The sequence below is a fragment of the Betta splendens genome, chromosome 19 (genome assembly GCF_900634795.4).
Source record: "Betta splendens chromosome 19, fBetSpl5.4, whole genome shotgun sequence".
Lineage (NCBI taxonomy): Eukaryota > Metazoa > Chordata > Actinopteri > Anabantiformes > Osphronemidae > Betta > Betta splendens.
The window spans coordinates 13,418-32,342 of record NC_040898.2 but is presented as its reverse complement, the minus strand read 5'-3'; the positions used below and the strand labels follow the sequence as shown (position 1 = coordinate 32,342).

Here is an 18,925-nt window from a genome sequence, read left to right as displayed (position 1 = left end):
ATGGAACTATACCATGATCTAATGCTCTGCCCTGTGGCATGCTTAAATCAGTGGTACATAACACGATAAGGCAGGTTTTGCATCTAGGATCAATGTCGTGTACGTATCGTATACCCAACTACAGTAATTGGCAGCGAAATTGGAAGCGTCGACCAACATGGAAGTCGACCCCATATATGCAGAGATTTGTACATCACCCCTACTCTTAAATTGTAAAGTGTGCTGCAAACATTTCTTGTAAGTAAGGGGAATTAGCCCAAGAGGTAGAGCGCTTGCTTTGCATGCGAGAGGCAGTGGGATCGATGCCCACATTCTCCACGTGCCTTTATTTCTTCTCACTAATTGTTGTCTTTTGAAGTGGTCTGCATCTCAAATAGCCTATTGTCCAAACTATCCATAGCCAGGTTTGCCTATATTGAACCCTTGTTGTGGAAATTAATCTCTGCATGTTCACCCATCCGCTGCGGCTGTAGTGCACCGCCTGGGGAGCTCCTGTATGATACTTTTCCGAATGAAAACACTTCACTTGGTGCTCTGGTGGGCTTCATTTGCTCCTTAAATTGAACAAAGCCCTGTACCACTAAAATGCTTCTTTCCTTTCTCTCCAAAGATGCTCACATTGGCAACGTTATTACACCTACCTAGTTTAGCTATGTAACAGTACCATGATCTAATGCTCTGCCCTGTGGCATGCTTAAATCAGGGGTACATAACACGATAAGGCAGGTTTTGCATCAAGGATCAATGTCGTGTACGTATCGTATACCCAACTACAATAAGTGGCAGCGAAATTGGAAGCGTCGACAAACATGGAAGTCGACCCCATACATGCAGAGATTTGTACATCACCCCTCCTATTGACCTGAAAAGTGTTTTGCAACAATTTTTGAAAATTAGGGGAATAAGCTCAAGTGGTAGAGCACTTGCTTCGCATGCGAGACGCAGTGGGATTGATGCCCACATTCTCCACGTGCCTTTATTTCTTCTCACTAATGGTTGTCTTTTGAAGTGGTCTGCATGTCAAATAGCCCACTGTCCAAAGTATCCATAGCCAGGTTTGCCTATATTGAACCCTCGTTGTGGAAATTATTCTCTGCATGTTCACCCATCCGCTGCGGCTGTAGTGCAGCGCCTGGCGGGCTCATGTATCATACTTTACAGAATGAAAACACTTCACTTGGTGCTCTGGTGGGCTTCATTTGCTCCTTAAATTGAACAAAACCCTGTACCACTAAATGCTTTTTTCCTTTCTCTCCAAAGAAGCTCACATTGGCAACGTTATTACACCTACCTAGTTTAGCTATGTAACAATATCATGATCTAATGCTCTGCCTTGTGGTATGCTTAAACCAGTGGTACATAATACGATAAGGCAGGTTTTGCATCTAGCATCAATGTCGTGTACGTATCGTATACCCAACTACAAAAATTGGCAGCGAAATTGGAAGCGTCGACCAACATGGAAGTCGACCCCATACATGCAGAGATTTGTACATGACCCCTCCTATTGACCTGAAAACTGTTTTGCGACAATACTTGGAAATCAGGGGAATTAGCTCTAGTGGTAGAGCGCTTGCTTTGCATGCGAAAAGCAGTGGGATCGATACCCACATTCTCCACGTGCCTTTATTTCTTCTCACTAATTGTTGTCTTTTGAAGTGGTCTGCATCTCAAATAGCCTATTGTCCAAACTATCCATATCCAGGTTTGCCTATATTGAACCCTCGTTGTGGAAATTAATCTCTGCATGTTCACCCATCCCCTGCGGCTGTAGTGCAGCGCCTGGCGGGCTCGTGTATGATACTTTACAGAATGAAAACACTTCACTTGGTGCTCTGGTGGGCTTCATTTGCTCCTTAAATTGAACAAAACCCTGTACCACTAAATGCTTCTTTCCTTTCTCTCCAAAGAAGCTCACATTGGCAACGTTATTACACCTACCTAGTTTAGCTATGGAACTATACCATGATCTAATGCTCTGCCCTGTGGCATGCTTAAATCAGTGGTACATAACACGATAAGGCAGGTTTTGCATCTAGGATCAATGTCGTGTACGTATCGTATACCCAACTACAAAAATTGGCAGCGAAATTGGAAGCGTCGACCAACATGGAAGTCAACCCCATACATGCAGAGATTTGTACATCACCCCTCCTATTGACCTGAAAAGTGTTTTGCGACAATGCTTGGAAATCAGGGGAATTAGCTCAAGTGGTAGAGCGCTTGCTTAGCAAGGAACTACAATAATTAACAACTACAATAATTGGCAGCGAAATTGGAAGCGTCGACAAACATGGAAGTCGACCCCATACATGCAGATTTGTACATCACCCCTACTCTTGACCTGTAAAGTGTTCTGCAACGATGTGTGAAAATCAGGGGAATTAGCTCAAGTGGTAGAGCGCTTGCTTAGCATGCGAGAGGCAGTGGGATCGATGTGCCTTTATTTCTTCTCACTAATGGTTGTCTTTTGAAGTGGTCTGCATGTCAAATATCATAATGTCCAAACTATCCAAGCCAGGTTTGCCTATATTGAACCCTCTTTGTGGAAATTAATCTCTGCATGTTCATCCATCCGCTGCGGCTGTAGTGCAGCGCCTGGCGGGCTCGGGTATGATACTTTACAGAATGAAAACACTTCACTTGGTGCTCTGGTGGGCTTCATTTGCTCCTTAAATTGAACAAAACCCTGTACCACAAAATGCTTCTTTCCTTTCTCTCCAAAGAAGTTCACATTGGCAATGTTATTACACCTACCTAGTTTAGCTATGGAACTATACCATGATCTAATGCTCTGCCCTGTGGCATGCTTAAATTAGTGGTACATAACACGATAAGGCAGGTTTTGCATCTAGGATCAATGTCGTGTACGTATCGTATACCCAACTACAGTAATTGGCAGCGAAATTGGAAGCGTCGACCAACATGGAAGTCGACCCATATATGCAGAGATTTGTACATCACCCCTACTCTTAAACTGTAAAGTGTGCTGCAAACATTTCTTGAAAATAAGGGGAATTAGCCCAAGTGGTAGAGCGCTTGCTTTGCATGCGAGAGGCAGTGGGATCGATGCCCACATTCTCCACGTGCCTTTATTTCTTCTCACTATGGTTGTCTTTTGAAGTGGTCTGCATGTCAAATAGCCCACTGTCCAAACTATCCATAGCCAGGTTTGCCTACATCTATATTGAACCCTAGTTGTGGAAATTAATCTCTGCATGTTCACCCATCCCCTGCGGCTGCAGTGCAGCGCCTGGCGGGCTCGTGTATGATACTTTACCGAATGAAAACATTTCACTTGGTGCTCTGGTGGGCTTCATTTGCTCCTTAAATTGAACAAAGCCCTGTACCACTAAATGCTTCTTTCCTTTCTCTCCAAAGAAGCTCACATTGGCAACGTTATTACACCTACCTAGTTTAGCTATGTAACAATATCATGATCTAATGCTCTGCCTTGTGGTATGCTTAAATCAGTGGTACATAACACGATAAGGCAGGTTTTGCATCTAGGATCAATGTCGTGTGCGTATCGTATACCCAACTACAATAATTGGCAGCGAAATTGGAAGCGTCGACAAACATGGAAGTCGACCCCATACATGCAGATTTGTACATCACCCCTACTCTTGACCTGTAAAGTGTTCTGCAACGATGTGTGAAAATCAGGGGAGTTAGCTCAAGTGGTAGAGCGCTTGCTTTGCATGCGAGAGGCAGTGGGATCGATGCCCACATTCTCCACGTGCCTTTATTTCTTCTCACTAATTGTTGTCTTTTGAAGTGGTCTGCATCTCAAATAGCCTATTGTCCAAACTATCCATAGCCAGGTTTGCCTATATTGAACCCTCGTTGTGGAAATTAATCTCTGCATGTTCGCCCATCCCCTGCGGCTGCAGTGCAGCGCCTGGCGGGCTCGTGTATGATACTTTACAGAATGAAAACACTTTACTTGGTGCTCTGGTGGGCTTCATTTGCTCCTTAAATTGAACAAAACCCTGTACCACTAAAATGCTTCTTTCCTTTCTCTCCAAAGAAGCTCACATTGGCAATGTTATTACACCTACCTAGTTTAGCTATGGAACTATACCATGATCTAATGCTCTGCCCTGTGGCATGCTTAAATCAGTGGTACATAACACGATAAGGCAGGTTTTGCATCTAGGATCAATGTCGTGTATGTAACGTATACCCAACTACAATAATTGGCAGCGAAATTGGAAGCGTCGACCAACATGGAAGTCGACCCCATACATGCAGAGATTTGTACATCACCCCACCACACCTGAAAAGTGTTTTGCGTCAATGTTTAAAATTAGGGTAATTAGCTCAAGTGGTAGAGCGCTTGCTTCGCATGCGAGAGGCAGTGGGATGGATACTCACATTGTCCACGTGCCTTTATTACTTCTCACTAATGGTTTTCTTTTGAAGTGGTCTGCATGTCAAATAGCCTGCTGTCCAAACTATCAATAGCCAGGTTTGCCTATATTGAACCCTCGTTGTGGAAATTAATCTCTGCATGTTCATCCATCCGCTGCGGCTGTAGTGCAGCGCCTGGCGGGCTCGTGTATGATACTTTACAGAATGAAAACACTTCACTTGGTGCTCTGGTGGGCTTCATTTGCTCCTTAAGCAAATGAAGACTACTACTTCCGCCTCTCGAGGAGTGCAGACATGTTTTCTCTCTGCTCCCACTCTGCTTTTGCTTGCAGTGTCCTTGTCTTGTCTTTTCTGAGCACCCTGATCTGCTATTCTGGAATAACATTTTTGAACATGGAGCTAATCAACTGGTCACTCAGCGCATTGGACAAAATGTTTTCACAAAGGAAAGAATCTCCGGGAGAACCACTCTGCCCCTTGGGGACTTTTGCCTCCGGCTACGTGCGGGACGCGTGGGATTCCTGGTGCCCCCTGTGTCTGGAGCCTCTGTCCATCGAGGATGCAGAGGATCTATTCATATTTTGGACTTTGATAACTGGGCTACTCATGATTGGCTTTGGTGGTGCCCTGCTTTATCGGAAGATTGGAAAGATTGGAAAATCTGTGGCCGGCTCATTGGCGTGTCCACCGGCTGTGGAGCTGCAAACGCCGACGGGGGCCATGGTTACTCGGCTGACGGAATTACACCAGAGGATTGCCCGGATTGAAGGACTGATCTGTAACATCTCAGCCCGTTCGGATGCCCGGATTACAGGACTGACTAATAAGATCTCAGCCCGTACGGAGGAAGACAAGAGACTGAGGGATAACATCTGCAGACAGACTGAACACTTGGTGAATATGGTGACAGCCTTGTCTGACAGGCTTGAGGAGATGTCACGGGTGACCCATGGTCCCACAAGAGGCGAAGAAGCCCTGAGTTCTGACCGATTGGAGTATTGATCTAGACAAATTAGTCATGGATTGTTAAAATGTATTAAATTTGGCTGTGTATTACTCTGTCCCTTCTCCCTCACACCTCCCTTCCCGGGTCCAATTTAGCTCACCAGCTGTGCCTCTATCTATCCTCTTCCCCTTATTGTGACTCCCTTCAAGGACAACTGTTGGACTGACCTGTAAACATCTTGGTCGGCCTCGGTCATACTTCTATAAACAACACTTCACTACACTGATTCAGATACACACCCCCCCCCTCCCCTCCTTACAGTCTCACTGTCTGCTCTCCGACCTTATCTATCTGTCCTGATGAACCCAAGAAAAAATTCCAGCAAGGTTTCCACTTGTACTGTGTGATACTGTATGTGTGTGCGTTTTATTACTGTTTGTACTGCAATTTGCTTCCACTGTCGGACTAGCGCCGGGTAACCTGGCTGCTGATGGGAATTTCCCCGCTGTGGGACTAATAAAGGCATTCTTAATTCTTAATTCTTAAATTGAACAAAACCCTGTACCACTAAATGCTTCTTTCCTTTCTCTTCAAAGAAGCTCACATTGGCAACGTTATTACACCTACCTAGTTTAGCTATGTAACAATACCATGATCTAATGCTCTGCCCTGTGGTATGCTTAAATCAGTGGTACATAACACGATAAGGCAGGTTTTGCATCTAGGATCAATGTCGTGTACGTATCGTATACCCAACTACAAAAATTGGCAGCGAAATTGGAAGCGTCGACCAACATGGAAGTCGACCCCATACATGCAGAGATTTGTACATGGCCCCTCCTATTGACCTAAAAGTGTTTTGTGACAAGACTTCGAAATCAGGGGAATTAGCTCTAGTGGTAGAGCGCTTGCTTTGCATGCGAGAGGCAGTGGGATCGATGCCCACATTCTCCATGTGCCTTTATTTCTTCTCACTAATGGTTGTCTTTTGAAGTGGTCTGGATGTCAAATAGCCTACTGTCCAAACTATCCATAGCCAGGTTTGCCTACATCTATATTGAACCCTAGTTGTGGAAATTAATCTCTGCATGTTCACCCATCCCCTGCGGCTGCAGTGCAGCGCCTGGCGGGCTCGTGTATGATACTTTACCGAATGAAAACATTTCACTTGGTGCTCTGGTGGGCTTCATTTGCTCCTTAAATTGAACAAAGCCCTGTACCACTAAATGCTTCTTTCCTTTCTCTCCAAAGAAGCTCACATTGGCAACGTTATTACACCTACCTAGTTTAGCTATGTAACAATATCATGATCTAATGCTCTGCCTTGTGGTATGCTTAAATCAGTGGTACATAACACGATAAGGCAGGTTTTGCATCTAGGATCAATGTCGTGTGCGTATCGTATACCCAACTACAATAATTGGCAGCGAAATTGGAAGCGTCGACAAACATGGAAGTCGACCCCATACATGCAGATTTGTACATCACCCCTACTCTTGACCTGTAAAGTGTTCTGCAACGATGTGTGAAAATCAGGGGAGTTAGCTCAAGTGGTAGAGCGCTTGCTTTGCATGCGAGAGGCAGTGGGATCGATGCCCACATTCTCCACGTGCCTTTATTTCTTCTCACTAATTGTTGTCTTTTGAAGTGGTCTGCATCTCAAATAGCCTATTGTCCAAACTATCCATAGCCAGGTTTGCCTATATTGAACCCTCGTTGTGGAAATTAATCTCTGCATGTTCGCCCATCCCCTGCGGCTGCAGTGCAGCGCCTGGCGGGCTCGTGTATGATACTTTACAGAATGAAAACACTTCACTTGGTGCTCTGGTGGGCTTCATTTGCTCCTTAAGCAAATGAAGACTACTACTTCCGCCTCTCGAGGAGTGCAGACATGTTTTCTCTCTGCTCCCACTCTGCTTTTGCTTGCAGTGTCCTTGTCTTGTCTTTTCTGAGCACCCTGATCTGCTATTCTGGAATAACATTTTTGAACATGGAGCTAATCAACTGGTCACTCAGCGCATTGGACAAAATGTTTTCACAAAGGAAAGAATCTCCGGGAGAACCACTCTGCCCCTTGGGGACTTTTGCCTCCGGCTACGTGCGGGACGCGTGGGATTCCTGGTGCCCCCTGTGTCTGGAGCCTCTGTCCATCGAGGATGCAGAGGATCTATTCATATTTTGGACTTTGATAACTGGGCTACTCATGATTGGCTTTGGTGGTGCCCTGCTTTATCGGAAGATTGGAAAGATTGGAAAATCTGTGGCCGGCTCATTGGCGTGTCCACCGGCTGTGGAGCTGCAAACGCCGACGGGGGCCATGGTTACTCGGCTGACGGAATTACACCAGAGGATTGCCCGGATTGAAGGACTGATCTGTAACATCTCAGCCCGTTCGGATGCCCGGATTACAGGACTGACTAATAAGATCTCAGCCCGTACGGAGGAAGACAAGAGACTGAGGGATAACATCTGCAGACAGACTGAACACTTGGTGAATATGGTGACAGCCTTGTCTGACAGGCTTGAGGAGATGTCACGGGTGACCCATGGTCCCACAAGAGGCGAAGAAGCCCTGAGTTCTGACCGATTGGAGTATTGATCTAGACAAATTAGTCATGGATTGTTAAAATGTATTAAATTTGGCTGTGTATTACTCTGTCCCTTCTCCCTCACACCTCCCTTCCCGGGTCCAATTTAGCTCACCAGCTGTGCCTCTATCTATCCTCTTCCCCTTATTGTGACTCCCTTCAAGGACAACTATTGGACTGACCTGTAAACATCTTGGTCGGCCTCGGTCATACTTCTATAAACAACACTTCACTACACTGATTCAGATACACACCCCCCCCCTCCCCTCCTTACAGTCTCACTGTCTGCTCTCCGACCTTATCTATCTGTCCTGATGAACCCAAGAAAAAATTCCAGCAAGGTTTCCACTTGTACTGTGTGATACTGTATGTGTGTGCGTTTTATTACTGTTTGTACTGCAATTTGCTTCCACTGTCGGACTAGCGCCGGGTAACCTGGCTGCTGATGGGAATTTCCCCGCTGTGGGACTAATAAAGGCATTCTTAATTCTTAATTCTTAAATTGAACAAAACCCTGTACCACTAAATGCTTCTTTCCTTTCTCTTCAAAGAAGCTCACATTGGCAACGTTATTACACCTACCTAGTTTAGCTATGTAACAATACCATGATCTAATGCTCTGCCCTGTGGTATGCTTAAATCAGTGGTACATAACACGATAAGGCAGGTTTTGCATCTAGGATCAATGTCGTGTACGTATCGTATACCCAACTACAATAATTGGCAGCGAAATTGGAAGCGTCGACCAACATGGAAGTCAACCCCATACATGCAGAGATTTGTACATCACCCCTCCTATTGACCTGAAAAGGTGTTTTGCGACAAAGTTTGGAAATCAGTGGAATTAGCTCAAGTGGTAGACCGCTTGCTTCGCATGCGAGAGGCAGTGGGATTGATACCCACATTCTCCACGTGCCTTTATTTCTTCTCACTAATGGTTGTCTTTTGAAGTGGTCTGCATGTCAAATAGCCTACTGTCCAAACTATCCATAGCCAGGTTTGCCTATATTGACCCTCGTTGTGGAAATTAATCTCTGCATGTTCACCCATCCGCTGCGGCTGTAGTGCAGCGCCTGGCGGGCTCGTGTATCATACTTTACAGAATGAAAACACTTCACTTGGTGCTCTGGTGGGCTTCATTTGCTCCTTAAATTGAACAAAACCCTGTATCACAAAATGCTTCTTTCCTTTCTCTCCAAAGAAGCTCACATTGGCAATGTTATTACACCTACCTAGTTTAGCTATGGAACTATACCATGATCTAATGCTCTGCCCTGTGGCATGCTTAAATCAGTGGTACATAACACGATAAGGCAGGTTTTGCATCTAGGATCAATGTCGTGTACGTATCGTATACCCAACTACAATAATTGGCAGTGAAATTGGAAGCGTCGACCAACATGGAAGTCGACCCCATACATGCAGAGATTTGTACATCACCCCTCCTATTGACCTGAAAACTGTTTTGCGACAATACTTGGAAATCAGGGAATTAGCTCAAGTGGAAGAGGGCTTGCTTCGCATGCGAGAGGCGGTGGGATCGATGCCCACATTCTCCACGTGCCTTTATTTCTTCTCACTATTGGTTGTCTTTTGAAGTGGTCTGCTTGTCAAATATCATAATGTCCAAACTATCCATAGCCAGGTTTGCCTATATTAAAACCTTGTTGTGGAAATTATTCTCTGCATGTTCACCCATCCGCTGCGGCTGTAGTGCAGCGCCTGGCGGGCTCGTGTATGATACTTTACAGAATGAAAACACTTCACTTGGTGCTCTGGTGGGCTTCATTTGCTCCTTAAATTGAACAAAACCCTGTACCACTAAATGCTTCTTTCCTTTTTCTCCAAAGAAGCTCACATTGGCAACGTTATTACACCTACCTAGTTTAGCTATGTAACTATACCATGATCTAATTCTCTGCCCTGTGGCATGCCTAAATCAGTAAGACATAACACGATAAGGCAGGTTTTGCATCTAGGATCAATGTCGTGTACGTATCGTATACCCAACTACAAAAATTGGCAGCGAAATTGGAAGCGTCGACCAACATAAAAGTCGACCCCATACATGCATAGATTTGTACATCACCCCTACTCTTAAACTGTAAAGTCTGCTGCAAACATTTCTTGAAAATAAGGGGAATTAGCCCAAGTGGTAGAGCACTTGCTTTGCATGCGAGAGGCAGTGGGATCGATGCCCACATTCTCCATGTGCCTTTATTTCTTCTTACTAATGGTTGTCTTTTGAAGTGGTCTGCATCTCAAATAGCCTATTGTCCAAACTATCCATAGCGAGGTTTGCCTATATTTAACCCTCGTTGTGAAAATTAATCTCTGCATGTTCACCCATCCGCTGCGGTTGTAGTGCAGCGCCTGGCGGGCTCATGTATGATACTTTACAGAATGAAAACACTTCACTTGGTGCTCTGGTGGGCTTCATTTGCTCCTTAAATTGAACAAAACCCTGTACCACTAAATGCTTCTTTCCTTTCTCTCCAAAGAAGCTCACATTGGCAACGTTATTACACCTACCTAGTTTAGCTATGTAACAATACGATGATCTAATGCTCTGCCCTGCAGCATGCTTAAATCAGTGGTACATAACACGATAAGGCAGGTTTTGCAACTAGGATCAATGTCGTGAATGTATCGTATACCCAACTACAATAATTGGCAGCGAAATTGGAAGCGTCAACAAACACGGAAGTCGACCCCATACATGCAGAGATTTGTACATCACCCCTACTCTTGACCTGTAAAGTGTTCTGCCAAGATGCGTGAAATTCAGGGGAATTACCTCAAGTGGTAGAGCGCTTGCTTTGCATGCGAGAGGCAGTGGGATCGATGCCCACATTCTCCATGTGCCTTTATTTCTTCTCACTAATGGTTGTCTTTTGAAGTGGTCTGCATGTCAAATAGCCTACTGTCCAAACTATCCATAGCCAGGTTTGCCTATATTGAACCCTCGTTGTCGAAATTAATCTCTGCATGTTCACCCATCCGCTGCGGCTGTAGTGCAGCGCCTGGCGGGCTCGTGTATGATACTTTACAGAATGAAAACACTTGTAGTGTATTTATGTATCATATCATATAGTATTATATAGGTAGTGAACAATCTGTTCGGGTCAGGTTAAGATGCAGTGACTGTTCCTCAACCCTTGCAGTTTGGCAGGGTCGTTGTCTGGGGAGCATCTGGAAATGGGGAGCATCTGAAAATTGATCATTGCTTATGAGAGAAGTACAGAGAGTAGATGGGTTCGTGTGAGGTGGGGTGAAAGAGTTTGCTTGAACTGGGTTCGCAGAATCTGTGTTCTCAGAATCTGTTGCGTAAACTGTTTATCCGAGCTGTTCCTAAGGAAATATTCAAAATGTCACGCCGACCTGGGAAAGGAGCTAGGAGGTTGATGGTGGGCCAGATGCATCCAGGAGCTGGACAGATAACACGGCCCAGCGCCAGGACTTTCCGAGCAGCCGAGAAAAACATCTACACGTCCTTATTTGGACATGTGGAAAGATTTTAGGTGGTGGTTAAAAGCAGGCCTTCACAGGCTGGGGTTTTCAGAACGTTTCGCAGAGGGTCCGCTGGTAGCACACAGCTGACCTTTTCCGACCTCTCAGTTCTCTCTGCAGAGGAACAAGCAGGTGAATTCGGTCTCTGCCTCTCTGGCTATTACTCTTTTGTAATCATTATCTGATTGTGTTAATTTGTCATATAATAAACCTGTATGCTATTGATTTAAACTTCAAAGTTGTGTTCGTGTGAATCTCTGCCGTGATTGAAGGACAAAGAGAATTCACGACAGAAATTGGCGTCACTCCAAGCAGGCAAGAAAGCCGGGTCTGAAGCCGACAGGTGCCCGACTGCACCCAGCCCGAGACGACTCGTCACTGGTGGCCACAGGTGAGATGCGCTTAAAGCTCTTACATGACGATTCTCTGTGTTGGGGGCAGTATGAGCAAGTGTTGGTTACATTAGAAGATTCTAAATTCTGATTCGGCTATTTCTAGAAAACAATCTGTGTGGGAATAAGCAGAGAGAGGCAGTGGAGAATTTGCTTGTATAATTTGCTGTATATAAATATAACTAACCAACTGCTTTAAGTGTGTGCTGTGCTTTGCTTTCATTGTGGGGAAATAAAACATGACATGGCCTATTGACCCCTAAATGTTGACTTACATGTTAACTCTTTGACAGACGACGTTGGGAGATTCTAAATAAAGGGCTTAAATAGTCTGTATGTGTCTAAAATAAATTTAAGGCTGTGTAAGTACGGTAACTGACGTTGGAAGTGCAGGCCCAAGAAAAAGAACCCAAATTGGCAACATATACTAAACACCTTTTTGTAAGTTGGACACTCTCTACTTACCATTTTATAGTTCGGGACAGAAAAATATTTATTCAAGTGGTTCTTAAATTAAGGTGAGGATTAGTTACAGCGTCAGATTACGGTGCGGCCTCAGTGCAATCAGTTTAGTGAACCAAAAAGCCGACTTTTACTCACCAAATTAGACCAAATTTATATATATATATATATATATATATATATATATATATATATATATATATATACACATATACACATATACACATATATATATATATATATATATATATATACTTATATATTTAAGGCACTGTAGGTTTATGTGCGTATGAGGAGACCTACATTAAGCTTGGGACTGATCAATCCAAGTGTAGATTTTCTCATGAGTTGTGAGGCCTGAGAGACATAGGGAAATCGGTAAAAGCGCTTTCTGTGATATGCATTTGAAGTGTGCTGGCAATAATGTATGAAGTTTAATCAAGTGTGTATTTGTGTATATACGTATGTGAAGTTAAACGGCGTAATAGTTGCTTGATGCTGATTTAAATTTGAAGTAGGCTGGGTTGACAGCGGCTCCTCTACTCCTCCGGTGCAGAAGGAGTGTGTGTGTGTGTGTGTGTGAGGGAGAGAGGAAAAGAGAGCAGGAGGGCGGGGGAGTGAGTGTGTGTGTGTGTGGACTAGACAGAGATCCCCGCTCCTCATACGTGTGTTTTCGGATAGTTGGGGGGAGACGTTGGCTTGGTGCCAGGTGGCGACGAAGTTTTAATTTTTGTAGTAGTTTAATACTGTAACATTTTTGATTGTCCTATATTGTGTTCACTTTTCTTTGTACCTTTATACTCATTTTGACGTAATCTGAGTATTTTAGTGCATTTTTTATGACCACGTGTCCGCACTGTGGTTGGGAGTGGTCAAGCTGGTCATGGTGTGTAAAGACCGCGGCTGCTTTGTTTATTAAAAAATAAAAAAGGGGGGAGTTGAGGCGCGGTCTCTGAATTGGGTGTGGAGGCATCAGCCGTGTGCCTCTTCTGTTGTTTACGCTCCAGAGAGAGAGAAGAGTGTGTGTGTATGTGTTTTACTGCTCAGAGCATTAAGCTCAAGGGTGTGTGTGTGAGTGTGCATTGGAGAGACATAGACACATAGTTGACAGACTGCAGTAAAGCCTTAGTTTTGTTCCTATTATTGCTATTATTGTAACGGACAGCAGCTAAACTTCAAAACGGTTACTACGTTGGTTGAAGAGGAAGGAATTTTACTGTAACGCTAACGCTTCTAAATTGGCTCAGTCGTCAGCCGTGTGCTTCTCTAAGAGCAGAATCAGACTGGAAGTACAAAGACAAACAGAGTACTTACGAGCCTCCATCTGTCTGAGGCTCCGCCTCACCCCTCCCCTGAGTTTTCACCAACCTTTCAGATCAGATGTATGTATGTATAGACTATTAGTGCCTGGTTAGTATTAGGTGAGAATAAATGTTAGTAATACAGTAGGTGAGAATAGAACCACAGGGGTATGCGATATACATGCTAGTGTACTAGTAGTGGTCTGCAGCGTGTTGGTTATACTTTCTGTCAGTGTGTATTGGTGGGATTTAGCTTCTACCTTTTCATTTTCAGTTTCCATTTTTGTCTGGTTCTAGGTTAACTAGGTTATTTGGGCAAAGTTAATAAACATTCCTCCATTTATATCAAAGGTCTTTCTGCTCACGCGTCTGTAGCACCTGCATTCTCATGAGCAAGACCACCATTTGTGACCTAATGAGGGTTAGGCACAGCATGTGACATCACTATCACGTTAAATCAAGTGTTTCAATTATGCTGATTTTGTGTAAACCTAGTAATAGAAACAAAGCACATGATCAGCTCCAATAAGACGCTTATAATTTTTCTTCAGCAGTTGCTCTGAAGTGGGCGTTTCTGCAGTGGTTTGGTTTATCTTTGCATCAGGCTTACTCGTTTATTCAGAACAAATCAAAACTCATCAGCTCAACAGTCACTAGGAATGATTATCGGGCCAGTTGCTTAAAACAGAGGGAAAACCAAGATACCCAGAAAGGAAGAGCGTCTAATTACAATTTAACTGGTTAATATTTATGTTGCTTTTCACTAACTATGGGTTGTAAAGACAGGGAACTTACTTCAGTTATGAACACTGATTGAGATCAGTTCAGTTACAAGTATAATTAGGTGTAATTAGGAGTTGAAATCATATCTTCAGTAAAGATACATATTTAATAATGAGATCTGTGGATGGGAACATGTCTCCAGTCGAGGTGTTGATGAAGGAAATTCAGAAATGCTCAGACAAATGGAGCAAGCGGACACATGAATCCACGTCGCCCTGGCCTTCAGAGGGGACATTTGATCTGAGGCAGTGTGCAGAGATGCAGGGTTTTATAAAAACCTATAAGATAAAAGACAAATCTGTAAAGCGAGGCCTTAAACGGGAAAGAGAAAATGCAGTGTTGCAATTGTTTATCAACTGTGCAAAAATGATGAGCAAAAAGACGACTCAATGTGGTGATAATCAAATTAATCAGATCTCTATAATTAAGTCTCTTTCAGATGCGTCCCAGTTGGATGCAGAAGAAATAAAACCATTACGGACAAAGAAGCCAGTTCACCCTGTAGCTGATCTAGAAGGGACAGACAGGGCAGTGGAAAGGGATGAGTTGTTAGAACTGCCCGACATTTATTTAAACACAGAGAAAATTTCAATTGGAAATTCCTGCAGTGAAAGTGATCTGCGTGACAGAGCAGGTAGATCACTGTGGGCTGAGTCAGATGAGGAATTAGTGTGTGTGGGTGACGAACAGGGTAAATGAGGTTTCTGATGGACTTCCTCTGCTGGTCAAAGAGGCAAAGCGTCAAAATCTGCCCTGGCCTTCAAGACCAGATCAGAATGATCTGAATGACACTGTGGGACTTTGCAACTTGTCACTAGAACAAATAACTGAGCATGTGATTCATGCTGTTGAGCTGCGTCAGAAGCAGGCAAAGGAGGCAGTGAAAGAAGCAACTCGCCAGCAGCGGCGAAAAGAGGGGGAGAAAAGAGAGAGGAGGATGGTGTCTGCTCAACCAGCCAGCGTGCCTCAGACCCCACCTACACCACCAGGCATGGCCACACCTCAGGTGATGTACATTCTACCAGGAGGGTGGACAAGACGACCTCCTATGAGGAGAGGAGGGTTCCCTGCAGACAAAGGCAGAGGAACAGGAGGCAGTCACAAAGGAGGCGTGAGATGCTACTGCTGTGGGAAGACTGGTCACGTAAGAAGCCATTGCTTTGATTGGCTACGAGGCTCACGAGGAGTGCCGAGACCAAAGGGGTCTGCTGATCAATGTGGAGGCCACTCAACTGGTTACGAGAGAGGACCAGACACCTGCAGGATTCATGAACTTTGTTGATGGGCTCCATCAAAAGCCAAAAAGCCAGATGCCTCTGAATCTGTGACTTCACCTTGATGCACACTTTAGTACTTTGAGACTCAGACAAATATCTAAAATTTGGAAACAAAATAAACAAGTCGGCTGGTGAGAATGACTTAGTCCTTAAACCTGCCAACAGAGACAAAAATTAAAAATATGCCAATTTTACTAGGCAAGGGAAAGACAAAGGTATAGAGAATATTTCAAGATAAAGTTCCCAATTCAATCACTCTGCTGACAAATGCTCCACCTGATGCTCAGTGGGTGACGGTGTTAAAAACAATGTGAATGTGAAGTATGTGGATGAAGAGACTGTGTGCACCAGACTTTGAGACATGCCTCATTTCATCTCTCCAACTAACACTAACTGTAGACAGTTGTCTCATTATATTGGTAAAGACTCATTCTCATTATTGAGGTAAGGAAGTTTCACTAGACAAGCCTTAATACTGTAGGAAGTGCCTCCCACATACCATAAAGTGAGTGAAGTATCTGAGGAGGTCAATCAGCTAAAAAGGGAATGAGGAGAGTGTACATGTTTCCCTCATACAGTAAACAGCAGTTTGATCCCTACAGTACGGAAGCTAGTATAACGCATCATGCTCTCATGTGTTACAGAAAACATTAAACTTCAAGGTGACTAAAACCAGGTGTGCCTTTCACTGCTACTGTGCCAGTTCTCCAATAGATAGAAAAACCAAACCATTTAGAACCTGCAAGGTGTAACTGTTGCAACAATGCTTAGCCTTCTATAGTACAGTATTATAATAAAAATGGATTGTGTTGCTACGAGCAGTTACACTTCACTGCACTACATTTAGGATTTGCACACTACGTCTACTGTTTAAGTTGGGCTGAAGTTTTAATGATCACCTTGACATGTTTTGATGAGGTTCCACTTAGTTCTTATCATCACTATCATTAATATATTCCAGCAGAGCAGAAGACACATTTAGCAAATGTGTAAACCAGGTCTCAGTTAATTTTTTCTTTCCATCCTTTTGCTAAACAGTTAACATAGATGTCATCAGTCTGCCGGCCCTAAACAAGTGTTACAGGGCTGTGGTGTTCTTTACGGCATAGAAGGAGGAGGTCTGGGGAAGAGACTGAGCAGCAACAGTGACGGTGCTTTATCCTCCAAGAGGTTTGACTGTATGTGGGTTTATATGGACTTTCTTTAATAGGTTATAATACTTCAGTTATCGTCCACAGCTATTTTGTTATCACTACAAATTCTGACAGTCACAGGGGAATTATAATTAGATGTAACAATAATTGTGGGGTTGTTTGAATTTCTAGGGTATAGCTTTGCGTTTCCAACAGTTAACTAGGTTGTGTTATGTCCATGTGTCATTTCTGATAGTTTGTGAGGATTCAGCTTATTTAGTCTTTACGTTAATTTTGTCATAAAGTCACTTAATGCATGCATCCGCAATGCGTCTTGAATTTAAAAAGGTTTCCTACAACGCAATGATTCTGTGTTCATAATGAGATTAGTTCGTGTTGATGTTATAGTTATTAAGGTCTAAACATTCTTGTTTCTCCTATTGACATTGTCCTTAAGTTCACTCAGTTTATTCAGGGATTGATGATGATCCCTGGTAAGGATAAACACATAGGATGAATAAGTGTAGGAAATTACTTTTAAGGGTTTTGCTAGTGTTCTTTTATCCATCTATCTTAATTTAATGATTTAATCGGCTTCAAATTCAATGGACAGTTATCTGTCTATTGAGGGGGGAAAATGTATTGTAAAAAATTGTTTTGATTATTGCTTTATGACGGTCCCTAGTAACTGGGGAACTTGTGTGTGTGACATCTGCTGTGAGAATGGACTATTCTGTTTCTGTTGTGTTTTATCCCAAGTTGGTGAACTTAATCCATGGGAGAAAGGTTGTGGTCGAGTTGGCACAAAATTTGATTTGGTATATACTGTAAATAGCTTACGCTACAGAGGAATATGATCTCACAGCGGGACTCATTGTGGAGTGATAGGAAAAGTGACAGGAGCAGGGTATGTCAGGAAGAAAAGGAGTTAAGGGAAGTCGAAGAGTGAATGAAAAGGGAAGTGTAAATGTGATAATGACAATAGAGGGATGAAAAAGTACTGTGAACATTGCATTTTAGTGTGTAGCTTGTAAAAATATGCCGAACGCATAGACTAACATTGCACGAAGCTTTGCTTGACGAAATGGTGTTTAATGCATCAACCAAGTTTCTATGTGAAACAGATGATTAATATACGCAAGAAAGCTGTGTTGTTCCATTGCAGGAAAGAAGAGGACAAAGAAGATCAAACTCCGGATCACTGATGGGCCCTGAGTGACACTGCTGACTCATTTAGCAGAACAAGGTCACAGGCTAGCCTTTCTAAATTATAGTTCTCATAGAGCAAGAGTTTTCTCTCTTAGCTCACGTGCATGACAAAAACCCTGAGCTTATGACAGTGACATGACTGACTGATACATGCTCTACGGACTGACTATGACACATGTCGATGATGTTTCTTGTTGTTGATGTTATATAATGAGGGTTTAACAATTTTCATTCTGCATCTCAGTGTGTTGTTGTACACAGGAAGCTCACATTAACAACTTCAGCCCTTCTCTCTACACAGAGCAGCAGTGGAGAAACTGTGTCAACTAATTTTCTAAACTAATTTTTTTCCCTAACCAACTTCTCTCCGACTCTTAACCTCCATCCACAGGTTACTTCAGTATCAGAGGAGGGTGTGTCTTATGATCTGCTACAACTGTGGGTTTTTATATTCTCTGATCTTTTGATATCTACAGCAACGACCTGGAATAAAAAGCAAACTATATGTTCTATTCAGCCTAACCCTAGCTCTGTAGGATGGTTTATGCTGCACTATAGTGCAGATCTTTCTGCCTCTCAGCTATCAGCTCTCAGGTCACAGCTGGAGCACCAGTCTGAGGGGGACAGAGGATGGTGCAGCAGAAGTGTGCTGGAGCCCTGAACGGTCCAGAAATGAGGGACTCTGTGTTCAACGTGAAGGCAAGCTGGGCCAACTGGGTCGCTAGCAGAAAGGCAGGGCATCAGATGAGGTTCCTAGGACAACGCAGAGGGTGCAGTGCCACAGCTTCCAGTACAACCGTGACGGACGAAGGAGGAGTCGATGGAGCCGAAGGAGCTGATGGAGAGTCCAATTATTCCACTTCCAGCTACACTCCTCAAACAATCCTCACCCACCTAATATTGTGGGGCTGCGCTGACCAACACGGCTATAGGGTGTGGGCGGAGCGCCG

The 18,925-nt window shown here is 43.7% G+C and overlaps 2 non-coding genes across 2 annotated transcripts; both read left to right on the top strand.

Annotated features, from left to right (window-relative positions):
* Positions 1-3,665: 3,665 nt before the first annotated feature.
* Positions 3,666-3,738, top strand: trnaa-ugc (transfer RNA alanine (anticodon UGC)). The gene has a single exon. It is a non-coding gene; the product is annotated as a tRNA-Ala (tRNA).
* Positions 3,739-6,855: 3,117 nt separating this feature from the next.
* trnaa-ugc (transfer RNA alanine (anticodon UGC)) lies at positions 6,856-6,928 on the top strand. Its single transcript has one exon. It is a non-coding gene; the product is annotated as a tRNA-Ala (tRNA).
* Positions 6,929-18,925: the final 11,997 nt, after the last annotated feature.